General features: G+C 20.8%; 1 non-coding gene across 1 annotated transcript, besides 2 other annotated features; it reads left to right on the top strand.

The window, feature by feature from the left end:
* The first annotated feature begins 3,393 nt into the window (after positions 1–3,393).
* On the top strand, positions 3,394–3,475 carry EHI_049980. The gene has a single exon. It is a non-coding gene; the product is annotated as a tRNA-Leu (tRNA).
* Positions 3,476–4,112: 637 nt separating this feature from the next.
* Positions 4,113–4,389: a repeat region.
* A 49-nt stretch (positions 4,390–4,438) lies between these two features.
* Positions 4,439–5,026: a repeat region.
* Positions 5,027–6,183: the final 1,157 nt, after the last annotated feature.

Below are 6,183 nucleotides of genomic sequence, written 5' to 3'. Positions count from 1 at the left end.
ATTATGAATAATTGTTAATACTATCTTTCTTCTCTTATTATACTTTTAATTCCATTCATCTATTCTTTCTTTTATTTATTTTCTTATTTGTGTTTTACTTTCTTATTTCTTTTTATCACAACATTTTTTATTTCTTTTATTTCTTTATTCAACTTATTCAACTTATTCAATCTTTTCTTCTTTTCTATTTATATTATTTCTTTTATCTCTCAATGCTTATTTATTGTTTATTTTCATTAGTTTATTTTCATTTCTGAATATTAACATTCTTTCTCTATTTCAATCCATTATTCTTTTGTTATTATCAATTTTTGTCTCATTTTCTTGTCAATATAGTTGTCATTTATTTATCTCATTTATTTTTGATTTCATTGACTATTTCATTGAGAATATATTGTTTTAATCATCTGCGTTGTTAAACATCATTGCGTTATTGTTAAATATTGCACTTATCATTTTTTTCAATATTGTCATTCTTTCATTTTGATAATTCTTCAAATATAATTGTTTGTAATTATTATAATTGTTTTGTGGTATTTGGTATATAACGAATTCCTCTTCATAAAAATACAAATGAAGTGAAAAATTACATAATGCTATGAATAATATTCATTTAATTTTTATACTTTCATTTATTCTTTATCATATCACTCTTTGTATTTCTTATTTATTCAATTGTTTCGTCTTTAGCATCTTGTATTATATTCATTTGATTTTCATTTAAATTGGTTAGAATAGTAATTCACATTAAATACTATGAAATTCTTTTATTCATAATGAATAAAATAAAATCACATTAAATCAAATACAATTTATGTTGAAATAGAAATAAAATACATTTGTCATTTTATTCTTTTATTTATTCTTTCTTTTGATATATTTCTATTATTTCTTGTTTAATTATTTTCTTATATTTCTTTTTATCATTTTATTCATTTCTTTATTTCTTATTCTTTTATTCTTGATTTATATGATTTCTATTTATTATATCTTATTTGTTATCTTCTTATATTATTCATGTCATATCTTTTTTGTTTTGTATTTTTTCTTTCATTTATTTCTTATTTTCTTTTATGTTTATTTGTTTCATTTCTTCTTTATTAACACTTATATTATCTTATATTTGTTTCTATCATTTTTATCATTTGGTGTTTTATTATTTTAAGTGTTAAACTTGTCATTTTATTATTCATGTATTTTTATTCTTTATTTTATTATTTCTTATTAATCATTTATTGTTTTTATATTTTCATTTCGTTTATATTTCATCGTGTATGATTCTATTATTTTCTTTATTCTATCTTTTTCTTATTTCTTTTATTCTTATCATACTATTCAATATGTTTTTTATTATGTCATTCATTCAAAATCAATTAACATTATGAAATATGATATATAACAAATAACAAAGAATAAGAAATGATAAAAATGATGTGATATTCAATGAAATAAATGATAATTATAAATAAATCATATCAAATAATGATGTAATTTTCAATCAACACTAAAAAGAATAAATAAATTAAGAAACAAAGTTGTGAAATTATGAAAGAATAAGAATGATGAAGAATAAGATGAAAGAGAAATACTATTAATTATATAGTTATTTGAAAATGAAATAACAGAATGGAAAATACAATAAAAATAATAATAAAGATAGGTTGATAGAATGAAATATAGAATAAATTTCATTTTAATACATTTCAATTAATTCAAGGTTCAAGAATAGTATTTGATAATATTGAAGCATTTCGTATTTATAATAAAAATGATGATTGAAGAATAAATAATATAGTACACAATGACACATTCAGCATATTGAAAAGAGAAAGAAATAATGTAAGATATACAAATTATGATAAATAATTAAATAAAATAACAATAGAAGTTAACCGAATTGAATGTTAAAGTTAGAATTATTATTTACATCATTAGCACAATTTAATGTCAAAACAATACTCAAGCAATTATATTAAATTGTTTTTATAATTATACAACATTAACATTAGCTAATATTCAATTAACATATATCATTTTGATGGATATACACTTCTAAATGGTAATGTTAAGAATAGTTAAAGAAGAATGAAAGAAATATTAAGAATAGTTTAAAATATTGGGTAATAAAAACAATAATAAAAGAAGATTAGAATGAACAAATGATTAAAGACTGAATGAAGCATTTGAAATACGTTTGATAAAGATGATAGAACAAAAATTGAATAAATGTATGTGAATTAATATTAAGTGTAAATTATTTTAATCATTATATAATAATAATTATAAACAAATGATTTAACAATTATTTATATTCAGTGTCTATTATATATTCATTATATTTAATAACAACTTGTATTATTTATAATCAAAGTAATGAAATTCAGCAATATAGAGTCAACAAATAAAATCTATTTACAATTTCTTTTGTATTGAACTAACAATTAAAAAGGAAAATTACCACAAAATAGAATTATTATTTCTTTTCAAATAGAAATTGACTTTATGATATTATTCTTATTCTTTCATATGTGAATTATGATATATAGAATCATTAAAAAATAATCATTTAACAATCATATTTTAATTGAAATAATTTTTAATTACACAAAATAATATGAAACATCAAGAAAATTATGAAATAATCAATGAGTTACACTCACACAGTTTTAGAATCATTAACCATGTTTTATATGAAGAATGAGATTCAATTAATGAAACAAAACATAATTGTAAACATACATGAAACTGAAATTCTATCAAAAAGTCATTCAAACGTATATGAATAATACATGAAATCTAGTATTATTTAGAAGAACAACCATCAAAAAGATAAACAATTTTTAAAAAAAAAGTTTGAAAAAACAAAAAATAAACAATAACTAAAAAACAATTGAAATACACTTCATAGTTTACTAACATTTATTGAAGGTGATTATTATCATAGACATATTCTTATAAATAATTAATGACTTGTTTATACTTTATAAAAAAATAAATGAGGGTAATTCTTTATAAGAAGAACAATTGACTGATATTCAGAACAATGACAAAATGTAATATGTCATCCAATGATATGTCTAATAAACACAGATTGTTGTATTAACTATGAAATATATAATTTAATAATGATATGTCTTATTCATTTCATCTTTTTATTTAACAAAGTTCAATTTATCAAAACACAAATAAAACACATTAACACATTTAAATCACAATAAGAACAAAAACTATGAAATAAAGAAATTGAGTTAAACAGTGAATATACTATAAATAATATGATGATAAAGAAAACATCAAAACATAATATTCAAAGGAATAAGACACAACACGGATAAGAAAGAGTTAAAAGAAGAAAAAGACTAATAAGAGAATAAAAAGTAATATAAAGGAAAAGCACGAATGGCCGAGTGGTCTAAGGCGTCCGCTTTAGGCGCGGATATCGAAAGATGCGTGGGATCAAACCCCACTTCGTGCATTTTTTTTATTAAAATTAGAAGGTTATTCTAAAAATTTTTATTTTTATTTAAAATAATAGAAAATGGATAATACTCATTTTATTGTCAAATGATGTAATGATAAATAATTGATTAATAACAAGAAACAAGGATTAAAACAAGAATAAAAATTAATGAATATAATTGATATATATGAAAGAAATGACATGAATAGATATAAATTGAAATAAACAAGAAAGTCAAAATAAAAATGAAGAGAATAACCAACTAATTGTGTTGTAATATTCAATAGAAAATAATTGTATTATTAATTTAAATAATATTGTTTTCAATGATAAATATCAAATAATAAAATGAAATAACACAAAGAATAATAAAAGAATAAATTAAATATTATATAATGAAAAAATAATAATACAACATGACTAATTCAATATACTGTCTTTCTATTATTTGTTAAAGGTGTTACTTATTCTTCACTTTTATAACATTCTAATAATGAATAAACATATACATTAGTACAAATTGTATAATTATGTATTTCTTTCTTATCATTTTCTTTTATTTCATTATTCTATCAATTCAACATTAATTTTATTTTTTATCTTATTTGAATCATTCTGATTCTTTCTCTTTTTATTTAATTTTAAAGAAATTGATGAATGACAAGAAACATAACAAATAATATTAAAACAAATAATCAGAGCAAGAGAAATTCATATCAAACAATAAATATAAATGATAGAAGAATGTGTGAAATATGTATTATCTGTATTGACAGAATTATATTAATTATTACCATATGAATCATTATCATACTAACACTACATTGATAATATTGTTTATTTCATTCATTTTCATTATCATAAATATTTAACAACAATTTTAATAGAAACAAACAGTATTATCACAATAGAAATAAATATCAAAATAAAACACAAAGAAGATACAAACAATATCAAAACATAAATATTAAAAAATAGAAATAAGTATTAATAACAAAATTTTTAAGAATTTGATTTAATTGATTTTCATAATCCTCATCATTGTATTAATATTAATGAAATATTTCATACCTTCAATTAATGATTTAATTATTAATAATTAATCATTTCATGCAATAAAACATATATTACAAAAATATGAAAGAAATAAAGTATTAATAATATTGATATATTTCAATATAAGAATATAGAAATAAAATATATTCATAAAATAAATAGAAATACACAAATAAATACAACATAACATAAAAATAATATCATTGTTTACAAACAATACAATATCAATAAATGGATTAATACACAAAGAAACAGTAATAAGAATAAAGACACTAAAATTACAATTAGACTTTCCCTCTGATACATACAATCAATAATCATCAAAAATATGAAATACTTAATGTTTTACACAAATAATTCTGATAATATAACAGAAGAAGAAACAAATAATTCACACAACATCTAAATAATTACAAATTGGAAGTAGAGAATATTAAGAAACTGAAATAAATATTTACCAATAATCATAACACTAAATATATGTGTGTCTATTAATTAACCTTTTTTCTTGTGATCCAAGCTGGAAATTCCCCCTTTTATTTTAAGAAGTTGAAATTTAATAAAAACTTATGGTTAAAACAAATTAATTATTAATCATTCTTTCTGTTCTTTAATTTGAACTTTTATAAGTTGGTTCTTTGAATCAAATGGTGGTTGTTTTATATTCACATCTATTGGATAAACTATTGGGTTAATATTTGAATTTAATAGAAAAGAAACATTAAAGACAAACAAGTGCCAAATTCAGTGTCACATATTTTAATATCATCTGGTGGGTTTTTATGGTTTCTCTTCATTTGTTGAATTGGGTTAAATAAAGGTGAAGAGTATTGAACCTCCATCAAGTAGAATAAATGAGTTTTTTAAAAAAGAAAAAATAAAATAAAAAAAGAACTTAAAAAAACAATAAAAGAATGAAATTGTCAATATTCCTTATCACTATTTTTAGTATTTTTAGACACTTTATTGATTAAGATATAACCATCAATTTAGTATCCATATATTATTGTTTTGCCTTTTACCGAATAAAAATAATAACACAAACAAGTCATTTCACCTGCATTTAGTGAGGAGTTATTCAATAACAAAGCAGAGATAGAAAAAAGATGGAAGAATATGAAAGAAAGACATTCACACCACCATAAAGATGTTAAGTATAATGCGGAAGAATACAAAAATGATCCATTTTTCCAAAGAGAATTAACAAAAGAAGGACAAAGGTCGATAGTCGAATTATTCCATAATGGAAATTGTCAGAAAGATGAGTTAGATGAGCATATAAATTGTTATCATGCAGCGATTTATGACAATTATGCAGGAAAAGATGGAGATTTTAGCTATGCACGATTGAGAGCACATATATTGAGTGATCCAGAAATGATTGAAGGAAAAGATGGGAAACGGCTAGTAGTTCCAGTGACGTATTTTATTAATCCAAAACCATCAGTTGATCGAAGTGGACAAAAGATAGAGAAAATGATAGATGAGAAAAAGTATTGTGTTTCTGGTATTTGTATTATTGAGCCATCAACAGGAAAGATTATTTCATTAACAATTATTGACTTAACAGTGATGAATTCTCGAGAAAGTGCAGCACTAATCAGTGGGATTGAAAGTATAGGGAAATATGGAATACCAGATACAATAATTGTTGGAAATACAGCAGG

Source organism: Entamoeba histolytica, genomic scaffold (assembly GCF_000208925.1).
Source record: "Entamoeba histolytica HM-1:IMSS scf_1104750517061 genomic scaffold, whole genome shotgun sequence".
Classification (NCBI taxonomy): domain Eukaryota; phylum Evosea; order Mastigamoebida; family Endamoebidae; genus Entamoeba; species Entamoeba histolytica.
Note: the sequence above shows the minus strand (reverse complement) of the source record. Positions and strands in the feature narration are given on the sequence as shown.